The sequence below is a fragment of the Colias eurytheme genome, chromosome 22, assembly GCF_061535395.1.
Source record: "Colias eurytheme isolate Ceu_HAF_F1 chromosome 22, ilColEury1 Martin Lab GWU primary, whole genome shotgun sequence".
Taxonomy (NCBI): Eukaryota; Metazoa; Arthropoda; class Insecta; order Lepidoptera; family Pieridae; genus Colias; species Colias eurytheme.
In genome coordinates this window covers 1,106,694-1,122,196 of record NC_143001.1, presented here as the reverse complement: position 1 = coordinate 1,122,196, position 15,503 = coordinate 1,106,694, and the positions used below count along the sequence as shown (strand labels likewise).

The following is a 15,503-nucleotide window of genomic DNA, read 5'->3' as shown; positions in this document are numbered from 1 at the left end:
GTCCAATTACTTTTCACGATAAAGTTAATATTTTCAAAGATATGAATTTTTTAAGGTTTGAAAAATCTCAAATTTGGGTACTTTCGACCCATGAAAAATATATTTAAAAAAAAAAATAATATATAAGTAATATTTTTTTTTCAATTCTCTATACAATAGTTAATAATATTGTTAATAGAGATTTAAGAAAATTTCATTGTTTATATCTGTTTTTTAATTGTTAACTTCGCGCGCTCACAAGTACGCGCCGCTTACCTTTAAGTATCGCCGTCTCTCTCTTACTCATGCGCTGCATCGGCCTCTCTGTGTCTTGAATCATTATTTATCATTTATCTTAAAAACTATCAACTTTATCAAGATTTCTAAAGAGAGCAATCTTATTAATAATTAAATTGTCTACAATTTGTTTCTTATATATTTTTTTCTGAAATCAATTTTTTTAAAGTTATTTAAGCATAAATTGAAACATGTAATTAAAATTACTTTTTTGTCAGTTTATATTACTTTTTTGTTATTGAAACAGCAAGTAAGGTAAAAGACCCAGTTATATATCCATCTAAAAATGTTAATAACACACGAAATCACTGTAATGGGTGCAACAACATTTAACAATCTTAAGTCTTGAACGAAATAAAAAAGACTGAATAACGATGAATAAAAAACAAAAGAATGATCAGTTGAGAATCGACATGCACTAACTTGTATTTTTATTTTAAATGTTATATATAATCAATAATTTTGTCACAAGAACAAACAAACATCTTGCGGTTTAATACAAAGAGTAACCTTGAGAAAATAAAAAACAAAGAAAAGAATCTTTTTCTTACTTAGACACAATCATACACACACCATGATATATATTTATAAAATTAGTTTTTATTTTATTTTTTTTCAATTTATTTGAATGTTTTTTCTAAACATCCAAGTGCGTACCCAATATAATTTTATTATTTATAAATAATTGTGATTTCAAAAAATGTTCAAATACTATTATATCTTATTATTGTTGAGATAAATGCAAAAATTACTTATGATAATAACAAAAAAGTAATATAAACTGATAAAAAAGTAATTTTAATTACATGTTTCAATTTATGCTTAAATAACTTTAAAAAAATTGATTTCAGAAAAAAATATATAAGAAACAAATTGTAGACAATTTAATTATTAATAAGATTGCTCTCTTTAGAAATCTTGATAAAGTTGATAGTTTTTAAGATAAATGATAAATAATGATTCAAGACACAGAGAGGCCGATGCAGCGCATGAGTAAGAGAGAGACGGCGATACAGGTAAGCGGCGCGTACTTGTGAGCGCGCGAAGTTAACAATTAAAAAACAGATATAAACAATGAAATTTTCTTAAATCTCTATTAACAATATTATTAACTATTGTATAGAGAATTGAAAAAAAAATATTACTTATATATTATTTTTTTTTTAAATATATTTTTCATGGGTCGAAAGTACCCAAATTTGAGATTTTTCAAACCTTAAAAAATTCATATCTTTGAAAATATTAACTTTATCGTGAAAAGTAATTGGACCTTTTTTATTGGTATTTCGATAAAAAATATAAAAAAAATTTGTCCGGTTGAAAAATAACAATTCCTTGCAATTGTTTAAACAATTTCGGTTTAAACAATATGGCACCGGGTTGCCCCATGGCAACATGCATTTATATCATCAGTAGGGCAATTTGAAGAGGATCACGTAAAAAAATTGAGGTGGAATAGTTTTCGGTACTCATGCGCCGATTCCTCCTGGACTATCTTGGATAATTGAAGTATTTTCAGACTCCAATAGAAAAGAAAAACTATAAGCAAAAATGTATATTAAGCATACACTTGGCTTACGCCTAATAATTTATGAATAATTAATATCAGCTTGACAAATGTGAATGTAGAGCAATTAAAGAATATTTTTTTCATTCGGTAAATTCATTTTTTTCTGATAATATTGTAAGATATATCCAACATTAGCTACTTATTCTAAAGAAACAGCCTATGCATGTTGGCCTTCTGCCCTTAGTTTTATTTTAATTGTCTTCAAAAATAAAAATTAACCATACCTAATTAAATATTTCCACTATTTTATTCTGCAAATTAAAATATATTATTCCCACTATTGTATAATAAAAATCCCGACAGTGTAAACTAACCACTATTTTATAAAAAGGTAACATTTTATTAAAGTTTCAATTCTTTTGTTTACAGATCTTCAGCGGTTTTCCCAACTTGAAGTAAGTGAAATCGGAAAATCTGCATCGAGAACTGTAGGTTACAGTTTTTATGACATCACCGTAAAATTTTACGGAGTATGAAAATTGGACTGACCAGATGTTATTTAAAAATATTTTATTTGAACTGGCTTCTTTCCACCTGCAAATATATTCTCGTAGTAATTTACTAATTTCGATTCGGTAAAAACTTACGCCTTATGTTTTGCCTATGGATTCATTTAAGTTTCTAGTAGTAGTAGATATTGACGAAAATCGAAATGAAATTGTATTTAGTAATTTTGTATGAATTATATACAGAATTTTGTACAGCGGCCATTATAAAAATATATACTTACACTTGTACAGTTTTCAAGTGCCTTTTTTAGGGTTCCGTAGCCAAAATGGCAAAAACGGAACCCTTATAGTTTCGTCATGTCCGTCTGTCCGTCTGTCCGTCTGTCCGTCTGTCACAGCCGATTTACTCGGAAACTATAAGTACTACAGTGATGAAATTTGATGGGAATATGTGTTGTATGAACCGCTACAAAAATATGACACTAAATAGTAAAAAAAAGAATTGGGGGTGGGGCCCCCCATACATGTAACTGAGGGATGAAATTTTTTTTTTCGATGTACATACCCGTGTGGGGTATCAATGGAAAGGTCTTTTAAAATGATATAAAGTTTTCTAAAAAACATTTTTCTTAAAGTGAACGGTTTTTGAGATATCAGCTCTCAAAGTCGTAAAAAGTATGTCCCCCCCCCTCTATTTTTATAACTACGGGGTATAAAATTCTAAAAAAAATAGAGGTGATGCATGCTAATTAACTCTTTCAACGATTTTTGGTTTGATCAAAGTATCTCTTATAGTTTTTGAGATAGGTTGATTTAACTGTAATTTATTATATTTGCTGCTACGGAACCCTTTGTGCGCGAGCCCGACTCGCACTTGGCCGGTTTTATTTAGGATTAACATTTATTCGAGCAATTGACTATTTGAAAATTGTCATATAATAATTATGAAAATTATAATAAAATTTTACTACAAAAATACGCTTTATTATTTATACTAATATTTAATGACCTTACCTAAAGGAGATACTTCAATAATACACTCTTATTGGCTGATCTCAAATGCGAGTAGTAATGATTTTATAAACAGACTTTAAGCAGTCTGGTTAGCGGGTAGTTGAATATTTTACGAGAGTCAAGAAACTGAGTCGCCGGAGACTTCAATGGCGGCCATTTTGAATCTTATGACGTAAATGTGGAAAGGTCAGTGACATGTAAAAGTTAAGGTGTGATTTTGAAGTGCGAAATGCAGATTACGTAGATGTACAGAAGATAAGTCTAACAAACAGCTCGTCTGTATAAAAAATAAATAGGTATTGATTCGTGAATGCAATTGGATCGCCCTCCATTTGTTTTACGATATATGAACAAAGAAATAAATTTGATTTGGTGTGATTTAATCTTGCCTGTAATTCTAGCACTGGTTCCAATGCAACCTGACTTGATAATTCAATTTCCACAAAACCTAGTGATAAGCCATGTCTTGCTAACAATATTTTGATTTAAAATAACGTAAGTATCTACTTATTTAAATCGATTGCTAAAATGTAGAGCTACAATGCTAAAAAAAAGACGTGTGGCACTCGGGGACTGCCGCGGTAAAGCTATTGCATGCTATGCCTTCAAGCCACACCTCCGAGCCCGTCGGAGTGGGGAGCGTGAGGTTTTTTCGTTACGGAATTTCTCGATTCGGTCCCCGCGCTCAAGGCCCGCGATAGAAGCTATGCAATAGCTTAATAAAAACACAAATTCTCTGCACTTAGAAACCTAGTTTATGTCAGGGGTTAAAAAGAATAAACATACTCAAAATAACACTCGTAAAAAACTTCGCTTAAAATCTCTCGTAAAAACTATTTAAAATTTAAGTAAAAAATTATTGAACTAACCACTGAACAAAAGCATCTTGTTTATTCTATGCTTGAACCAGACTAGAATAATTAAAGTTGGCTCCCCAAGGAAATTACAGAGTCCAATATTTAAAATTCTAATGTTAAGTGCTCCCAGACAAACATAATACTAGAATGATTAAAAATTATAACGATATTTCAGCTTTTTCATCTTCCATTTTAATCTATAATGTCTTCTCGTTGATTTAAGGGCGTATTTAAGTAGTTGAGGTTATTGTGATGCATATATTATTTTTTTAATTATTATTAATTGTACTTAACATAAATTGTAAATATTATAAATTGAACAGAACCCTCGAAAATATCATCTAGTTTGATTTATAGTTCATTTTTTAGATTTGGTCTTGAATATTACACGTATCATCTAATAGAAGCTTGGTAATTTTTCTTTATTTTATATACATATTTATATACTCTTAAGACGTTATTTACCTTATCCGCTTATAATACGGTAATTTTAATTCAATATAAAGAGCATTAAGTTCTTAGTATTTAGTTTATTTATTTCAGTTTTCTAAGTATGAGAGAATAATGTTTAAATTCCAAATATTAAAACCGATTAAGCTGGTAGATTCGACGATGTAGGCGTTGATTGCAAACTATAATGTAAAATGTGTGTACTAAAGTTCTATTTCTAGATTCATCTTTATTTTCGTGTGTATTTTCATACTTTCTTAGCGAAAATAGGATGTTTAAAGTTGTTTTTGGAAGTTTCTTTGTAGGATTTCTATTGTTTTTAAACCACAGTACAATGTTGGTAGAAGTAAACCGTAGATATTATTACATACCTATCGTATTTCTTGATGTATTATTATCTTAGAGGATATAATTTTATAGGCGGAAATTTATATTATTCTTTAAATTGAAGTTTTTGTGAAGTTGCTCTCTATATCCCTTTTCAATCTAGATTTTAACCTCATGATATACGACTTAGGTAAATATTCTACTTGATAAAGCACTCATAGTCTGTTTAACACTTTTATTTTCATCATTAGCCATCATTTTAACCCACAGCAAAGACAGAACAATCTAGAAGCTGTGAAACAGGCACTCAGTATTTATAAACAAAGTGTAGTATACACTACATAATAAATATCAAAAGAAAGTAGCAGAAAAAGCTAAAAAACACGACTTAAAAGTTCATAAACAAACTAAAACAATATAAACTGGCAGAAATTCCACAACAAAATGTTTAAATGGACAAGAAATAGTGACACAAGATTTTACGGACTGAAAGCACCTTGTTCAAAAGAAAAATCGCGAACAACCTTGGTGTGTAATGGGGAAACATGTGTGGCCATGAAACTAACTTATAACAGCGAACATCGGTTTAGAATTTATTCTGACGTATAAGATCTGTATGTAAAACTAAAATAAAATTATGTGATATAATTATAATTATATATTATAATCTTGAATCAGAAACAATAGGTAACCTATTAAAAACTCGAATTTCTATTACCCGAATCTTAAAATCCCGAAAACGGTTGTTAGAACTTTTAAAAGACAGATGTTATGAATGACAACTTTTTAAAATTCCTTTTTTAATTTCCCAGATGAATCAATTTCCAGACACACCAAAACCAGATTTTTAAAAAGTATTTTTTTGTTTCCCGTATTCTCATAATCCAGATATAGTTATACCAGATTCTCAGAATACTTTTTTTTGTTTCCCATAGTACCATTTTCCAAATAAACTATTACCAACTTATCATAATCTTTTTATTTGGTTCCCATATAATCGTATAGCAGATAAACTATTGCCAGATTTTCATAATCTCTTTATTTGGTTCCCATACAATCGTGATTATCCCTTTACTATTGCCTGAAAATAAACATTACCAGTAAGTAAATTGTTTTACTTGCCCATTACAGAAAGGTTTAAGTGTCAAATTCGACTCAGTAGGTTAGGTTAGGTTTGAACTGTGACCCCCCATGCACGAGCCGAGCGAGCGAAGCGAGCGTGCCGCGGCAGCGGCCGGCGAGTGCCAGAACCGACTCGCTTTTGTTTTACTTGCCCATTACAGAAAGGTTTAAGTGTCAAATTCGACTCAGTAGGTTAGGTTAGGTTTGAACTGTGACCCCCCATGCACGAGCCGAGCGAGCGAAGCGAGCGTGCCGCGGCAGCGGCCGGCGAGTGCCAGAACCGACTCGCTATTGTTTTACTTGCCCAACAGAAAGGATTAAGTGTTAAAATCTATTCAGTAGGTTAGGTTAGGTTCGTACTGCGACCCCCTGGAAGGATTTCGTTTTTCTGGATATCGTTTATTTGAATTTCAAAAATCTGGACATTGTTTGTCTGGATATCAATCAACTGTATTTCAAAAATTTGTGTTTTAAAAATCTGGCTTTCGTGCATATGGATTACGGTCATCTGGATTTTGTGCATTTAGATTTCGTATGTCTGGAACTCATTCGTCTGGATTGTAAAACGTCGTACAAATGAAGAAATGGGCAAATGAAATTTGGAGTTGCGATTATATGGCAAACAAAACTTCGAAATATTAAAATTCGGGGTTATGAAAAAATGTCCAAACGTTTTCTGGATTATGATATTCGGAGTATTAAAATTCGAGATTAAGATAGGTAACCGAAACAATATAAGTACTATTATTTTTATACATTATCCAACGCCTATATTATATTAGATATAGATTTAAAAATACAAATACAGTTTGTGAAAGTGTATAGAATTGCTTAAAAAATTATATTAAAAAGCATTTCAGCTTTCCTTTTTTTTAGCGCCTCCCTATTTGCCAGTGCGTAGTGAATAACCGACTGAACTGTATGTTACGTCAAGCAGTTTTCAGTTTAAACGATTAAAATATCTCATAAGCTCCTTTATGTGATAAAAAAGACTAAAGGACCGTAGCTTATGTCAGATTCTTGGTACTTTTTGCAAACGATACCGCGGATACAATCAAATTATTTTCTTCACCGATCTAAACTGTAGAAATATATACTGCAGGTTATGCAGATAGACTTTCACAATCAAACCTCATGTTTCGTAGCCCCACAGTAACCTACTAATGACCACGGTACTCCTTTGCGCGTTTCGTGGCAGCGTGTTTTCAGGTCACTTACATTTTCCCTCTATACCACTATTATGGAGAATTATTTTTAACTCGCTCGTATGAAAGAATTTTGGCGCTTTTTCTTCAGGTAAGGTATTGAGTTGCTCAAATTTTATACGGTAATTAGTCGCTTTGAATTTGGATGTGTGTGATTTTAATGAGTTTCTAAGCTTTAAATATATTAAAATTTTATGTATGTTATACAAAACCAATTATCTAATCTTCTTATATATAAAAATGAATCGCAAAATGTGTTGGTAAGCGCATAACTCGAGAACGGGTGGACCGATTTCGATAATTATTTTTTTATTATATTCCTTGAAGTACCAGGATGGTTCTTATGTAGAGAAAACATAAATATGTACCACGGGCGAAGCCGGAGCGGACCGCTAGTTAATATAATAAAAATGAATTACAAAATATGTTGGTAAGCGCATAACTCGAGAACGGCTGAACCGATTTCGTTAATTCTTTTTTTATAATATTCATTGAAGTACGAGGATGGTTCTTATGGAGTAAACGTAAACATGTACCTACCACGGACGAAGCCCGGGCGGACCGCTAGTATAAGATAAAATTTGGTTTATGTTTAACTAGATGTCCGCCCGCGGCTTCGCCCACGTTTTCAAAGAAAAACTCGCATAGCTCCCGTTCCCGTGGGATTTCCGGGATAAAACCTATCTTTTGTGTTAATCCAAGTTACCCTCTATATGTGTGCTAAATTTCATGGTAATCGGTTTAGTAGTATTTGCGTGAAAGAATAACAAACACACACACACACATCCTCACAAACTTTCGCATTTATAATATTAGTAGGATAGTAGGATATCTGCTCTGGATTTAATGTCATTTACCTGTAAAATATGCTTGATAATTATTTAATTTTAACTATGATGCCTTGCATGCGACACTATATTTCCATGGTAATAATTAAATTAAAAGTGACTCTTCGTAACTCGTTTAATTATAATTTATTAACGCCTCCATGGTATAGTGGTTAAATGATAAGCGTTAAATATAGTAGTAAGTAAGGTTAGGTCCTGGGTTCGAATCCAGGTGGGAACTAACTAATTATACTACTAGGTCTGTTAGTATTACAGTGCATTTACAAACAAACGAGCAAATGCTCATTCTAACCCCACTATATCAAATTATTATATTGTAAAGGCGTAGAGCATTCTTGAGCATTCTTTGGTTGTTCAGTGCGTTCGAAAAGATTCTATGTACCTAATGTCGAACAACATCAGTATTGTTCGGTATAAGAACACGAAATAATGCTCTTGCTCTATCTCTAGCTCTATGTTCGTTCGTTTGTTCTCGTTAACGGGGTACGGAAATACACTTATTTATATATTTAATTGATTATTTATTCATACTCATACAGCATTACAGTAAGTAACATTAATCAATACATTTAATAGTTTTACTTAAAACATGCAATAATTATTACTCAGCACGCTATAGCTCTAAACACATTCTTGATTCACTTCTTCAAAATAAATGTTCAAAAAAATAAAAAATTCATAAAAAAGCATCCTGTATAAACCACCCAGAACCAATGCAAACGCCTGGTAATTATAAGATTCAATATAACTTAAACAACTGCAATTAGCTCCTTTTGAATAAACATTAGTTAGATTTACAGTGTTCCAATGTTAATAAATCGGCCCGCTTGTATCTTAGCACTAATTTATTGGTACTATATTAGTAGATCGTTCGAAAAGATTTATATACAGGGTGATTAAATTTAATTAAAATGGTTATTTTATTCTGATGGTATTTTAGAGTTCATTATTTAATTAATTTATCGTACTTATGCAAATTAAAACCATATACATACCTACATTCGAATTTCGAATTAATCCAAGCAATTTAGAGTTAAAGGCGGTAACATATATAACATAATGCAATGAAAAGATTTGATTTTTTTTTAATTTTTGTGAGATCTACAATCTACATATTATATATATACTAGCGGTCCTCCCCGGCTTCGCCCGTGGTACCTACATGTTTAAACTATCCTATCTCTCAAGTTGGATCGAACTGCACATGGTGTGCGAATTTTATTATAATCGGTTAAGTGGTTTAGGAGATCATTGAGGACAAACATTGTGACACGAGATTTATATATATTAAGATATAGGCTATATTTTTTTCAGGCTCAACACATTCGAAGTCGGTCGGAGCTAAACTCGAACTCAAACTCAAACATTTATTTATTCGTCATTACATATTTTTAACATTTACCACCGATTCGGAAAGCAGTATCTATGGAGAAGACAAGAAACTATAACTAAGATAAAATCATTAAAATGCTCGTTTTTTACGGAAAATGTAACTACAAATACTAGTTTGTGATATTTTTTTTTAAACTTATAGTTAACTGATAATAAGTCTCTGTAATAAAAATGTGAAGTCATCGAGAAAGCCCTTTTACCTATTTTTACCCATAACATTGACTCATCTCAATATAATATTACATTAAACTTAAAACAATCTCATTCCCAAACCATTAAGGAGATAGTAGCTCTTACGTATTCCATATTGTCATAACTTATCTGAATTTTTATATGATGAATCATACGAAATCGGAATGTTAAGTTAAGAACACTTTCTATGTGTTATTGAGACATATTTGTGATAAAAGAGAGACATCATAGATTTTAAAGAATGTGTTGTGTTTCGAGTATCTTGGTATTTTCATTTATGAGCTGCTCGCCTAGACTCCGCTTGACTGAAATTATTGTAAAAATATAGATTATTTTATGTTAAGTTTATTATGAATAATGTGGCAATCTATCGCACATAATATTTATGTCACTTATTACACAGAAATTCCATAAACTTGACGTCTTTAAAATATAAAACAACTAGCGGTCCGCCCCGGCTTCGCCCGTGGCCGTGGTACCTACATCTTTAAATTATCTCTCAAGTTGGATCGAACTGCACATGGTGTGCGAATTTTATTATAATAATCGGTTAAGTGGTTTAGGAGTCCATTGAGGACAAACATTGTGACACGAGATTTATATATATTAAGATATGTTAAATGTGTTTATTTTTTTAAACTTCTCTGTCTTTTATAGAAATGCATCAACTGTGTATCACAATAAATAAGATAATTAAAAAAAATTAAGCTCGTCATTATACAACATAATATCATAGTAACCAAAAGAAAAAAAGCTAAAAAATTAAATACCTCAACGTACTTCCTTGGCATACAAATATTACGGACATGTTCAAACAAAACCCCTTTTCGGTGGTCCCGAGAGTATGACACCTGCTTCCTTCTTAGAAGCACAATCGTATAGGATTTGTTTGTTAAATACTATATTATAAGTGAAGTGTTAAATAGTGGGTTCTGTTGTTATTTGAATTAAATATTAATTTACCAATACACGAATATGTGTGGCAGTTTGTGTTTCGCTTTGACGGTTCAACTAATTTTGACTAACATTTACTTAGCAATAAAACACCTTCATACCTACCTATGTGGATAATAAGTTTAAAAAAACTGAAAATAAAAAATTATAATACTTTTTGAATTGCAATTTTTTAAGTGAAAATTCTTTAGACGCATTGAGAGTCAAATTTCAAGGTCGCGTCATGGCAATATCGTTACGTCATGGAGTAAGGCAACGATTTTGATATCTTTGAATCTTTCCAAAGAAAGTTTTACTTCTGACACGTGTGCTCGGCACACATGCTCTTTAAAAAAAACAAATGCCTACTTAAAAAGTACCAAGGTAATACAAATACTAGGTAGTATTTTTCATCACACATAATTTTCAGTATATTCTAAATTTGATTTACTTTTTATATGACACTAGCTTTCCACCCACGGCTTCGCCCATTTTGCCTAAAATCTAATAAATTTTATACCAAAACCTTCCTCGAGAACCAATCTATCTATTAAAACGAACTGCATCAAAATCCGTTGCGTAGTTTTGAAGATTTAAGCATACATAGGGACATAGAGACAGAGAAAGCGACTTTGTTTTATACTATGTAGTGATACAATCCATCTCCATACAACACATACATAAACGAAACGTATCACTCGAAAAGTTATTTAATTACGGACCCCTAAAAGCACTCTGAACCGTTGTTATCAAAGGTGAAAAATAAACAAAACACCCTACAGTTTTAATCTGCTCCAAAGATAAACTCTGTTTTACCCTCGACTGTATAGCCGATATATATTTCAAAATAATTATAATTAAGATCGTCAAAGGATTGAAATTGGAATCTATACTAATATTATAAATCTGAAGAGTTTTTTGCTTGAACGTGGTAATTACAACAAGTGATAACTGCGTTAAAAATAACCGACTTCAAACTTGCACTTGCAACATTTAGAAATACAGACAAAAATGCTTATAAAATAAAAACTACTGGGCCTATCCGAATAAAATTTTTATGGGACCAATTCGACACCAGCCCGCATCGAACAAAAAAAGAATCACGTAAATCGGTTCAGAAACCTCGGAGTAATCGGTGTACATACATAAAAAAAAAAACATACCGGCCGAATTGATAACCTCCTCCTTTTTTTTGAAGTCGGTTAAAAACCACAGGTCCGATTTGAAAAAAAATATTTCATTGTTAGATATTCCATTTATCGAGGAAGGCTGTAACTAATTGTAGTTACAGCCTTCCTCGGTATGTATTGACATATCGTCACGCTAAGACCAATTGGAGCGGATCAAGGCAGGTTAAACCGCGGGCACAGCTAGTTTATTATAACGACTCTCACTTGCTTCCACACATATTGCGAAGTCTGCAGTGGACATTGCATTGTCATACTTAATACCTATTATAATCGCGAAAATTGCAAGTATATTGCAAGTATGTTGCTGATCGGATTCGTATGAATTTCATAAAGATATAATATAATATTGTAGACTGGATAAGCAGTTAAGCACAAAGGCTACTTCTTTCTATTCTCCGTTCTCACTTAAAAGTAAGTGTTAAGACACAAATTAACACATATAAAAATTACTTGCCTTGTTTGGAATTGAACGGACTACGACTTTACCACATTATTCAAAGATACAACCAACATTGTCAATTAAAATGCCTTCATTAATCCTACCGCAAACCTACGCACATTTAAAAATAACAATTTTTATTTCAATATAATTTATAAAAGTACGTGGACATTTTCATAATGAAAGCTGTGATTAAAACATTGAAAAGCTTTTAAACTTTTTCAATCCTTTTATAAAGAAATAAGTATTTTACTAAGGCTTTAATGAGACTTAGAAACTTTATTCAATCGTATTTTATTATGTTAAGAGTAGAACGTATAAGTTTATTTAATAGGCTTTTAGGGTTATGCCAATATTATATTAATAATATATTCATGAATATAGAATAATCCCCTTAAACTAAAGAAATTTTTGTTATCAACTCATAGTTTAAACTATTTTTTTTATTTGTAACCTTTACTAGTATTTAGAAGGTTACCTACCGGTCATCAGTTTTCAAATTACAATCAAAATTAAATACATTTTTAATTATTTATAAACATAGGTATGTTTATAAACAACTTAAATAATATACATTTACCACACTACAAATTTGTTACTTTTAAATAACAACTAATAACTGCTTCAAAAACAGATAACCACATAAATTAAAATAACGATCAAGGTAAACCGTTGTCTTAAAAATCCCTACCAAATTACTAAAACATTATGCGTACGGGACCCACAATTCTACGCAGAGGCGACATATCTTAACCGATAAAAAAATAATGTCCTACATTAAGGGAGGACTTAATTTAAATATTATCGCCCGTCCTTGTTACACTTGTAATCTCCGTGTATTCCTATCTCGTTTCCACCCACAATAATTCACGAGTACAAGTTGAACAAAATGACTTTTTAAGTGAACTAAGCAGTGGTGGTTTTTAAAAGAAATTGTTCCATTATGTCTTTCGCTCCATTGGTTAGGTCTTTATTGTACGATTTGTTGTGTTCTTTAAATGGATTTTTATTTGTGCTAAAATTTTATGTACGCTTTATAGGTGTTCAAAGATGTCAAAGATAATTTCTTCATGATCGATTCCTGCTCGTCGTAAAGATTTTTATCTCGTATTTTAAGTGTATTGAGGAGTTATAATTTTATTTTGGGTCTTCATTAGTACTGAGTTACTTGGGAAGTTTCAATATTAAAAAGGCTGCTAATTTTCAACCTTATGCACTAAGACAAGAATTCAAAATAGATACCCACCAAAAAATTTTTGTGATTCCATGTCCTACTTTTATAGTTAACTAGCTGTGCTCCGTGGTTTTACCCGCAGTGCTCCGCTCCTGTGAGCCTTAGCGTGATGATATATTATAACCTATAGCCTTCCACGTTAAATGGGCTATCTAACACCGAAATAATTTTTTAAATCGGACTAGTAGTTCCTGAGATTAGCGCGTTCAAACAAACAAACTCTTCAGCTTTATAAATCAATACCAATATTAATAACCTCAATCTACCACAATAATTCAACATTTCAATATACATTTTTATCACACAACATAAATTATTGGAAAACAAAAAATGCACAAAAAGGGATTGTCAAACCGCATATCTTTGCCGCATGTGAGGGCGCCTCACACCCTATCTGATTTATTGGGACATGTTTTTAGGGTTCCGTAAGTGTTTTATTGGAATGTTTAAATTTTATAACAATCTACACGTATTGAAAGTATGAATAAAGTAAAAGTATGTATTTCGTCAGTTGGTATGGATTCTCAAAAAATAATCACGCAAAATGTACTTTGACAAAAGTTTAAATTATATCCTGGTTAAGCATTAGGGTTTTTAAGCTATTGCATAGCTTCTATCGCGGGCCTTGAGCGCGGGGACCGAATCCAGAAATTTAGTAACGAAAAACCTCACGCTCCCCACTCCGACGGACACGGAGGTGTGGTTTGAAGGCATAGCATGCAATAGCTTTACCGCGGCAGTCCCCGAGTGACACACGTCTTTTTTATTATTTACACCCAGGTGTACTGCGCGAGTGAAAGCTCTGGATAGCTTCTATAAATGTTAAACATTTGTTTATTCAGTTATGCTTTCCTATACAGGATTTAATATTTTTAGGTAAGCATGTTTTGATGAAAATAATTGACAATTACAATAAAAAAAAAATTGAAAAACGTTTCGTTTAAAATGTCGTATACAATGCCGTATAAAATAATATGGATTTAATTTATTTGCCTTTCCAATAAAAATAGGTAATATTGTTTGCATATTCTTCATATTCTTCTTATTATATTTGCATAACAATTATTGTATTCAAATCCTTTCCATAAGCATACTCACTTTTTACCAGACTTAATCTAATTAAACAACACACGGAACCCACGTAAACCTTTTTGTGAGGCGCTTGACATTTTTGTGTTCAATTTTGAATTAGGGTTATCTCACATAAGCCGGGGCTTAATTGGAGGCCTCAAGATTGACTAATGTATTTTTAACAAAGGTTCGTTTTTATTAACCCCTTTGATTATAAATTTACTCCCAGTTTCGGAATGTCGAAACGTATGTTCTAATTATAATGTATTTTTAATGAGACAGACAAAAATCTTGTTTTTGTTTTACAATGTTTAACATTGGTGAAGCGTGTTAGACAGCTTGGAGGGAATTATTCTCAACACGAAAAGTTTTAAACTTTTGCTTTTACACATGTTGGTTGAAAATTTATTTTCGCTTGTTAAACTTAAACATTGCTTGGAATTCGCTTTAAGATATCCAGAAGCGTGTACTTTTACATTGAGAAGAAAGATTTCACTTTTGAATCAATGTATGTTTTATATTAGTATTATTTTTATCGTAAAATTAATTATTGGATTAATGAACATGTAGGTAGATACTTATTCGCTATTTAAATGATAAATATGTGCTCTCTTTTTATTATAGTTTCTGGTTCTCTTGCTGTTAAAGTACTGATACGACATCACACGATAATATTATACAGTTACCCTTTTCTTGCGCTCATATTTATTTGCTTTTTCCTGTTTTTTTGCATAAATTCGTTTATCCCTTTGTTGAATGAATGAAGCACCTTTTAATATGAAAAAGTACCTTTATTTTAACCTCTCCTTTCTTCCCATATCAACCTTTATCTTCTTATATATTCTTTTACTCTATACAATCAGTGTTTATAATACAATAAAGCACTGGAGCTGCTTGATATATTGAGTTCAGACCACGTTGGTTTGTGGCGAAC

General features: G+C 31.5%; 1 protein-coding gene across 1 annotated transcript in view; it reads left to right on the top strand.

Moving 5' to 3' along the window:
• LOC149898527 (protein madd-4-like) overlaps positions 1-15,503 on the top strand; it is a 270,605-nt gene that overhangs the window by 119,418 nt on the left and 135,684 nt on the right. Inside the window, exon 3 of the mRNA XM_090115042.1 lies at positions 2,216-2,241. The gene's annotated coding sequence lies outside the window, so the exon portion shown is untranslated. The remainder of the gene's footprint in view (positions 1-2,215; positions 2,242-15,503) is intronic.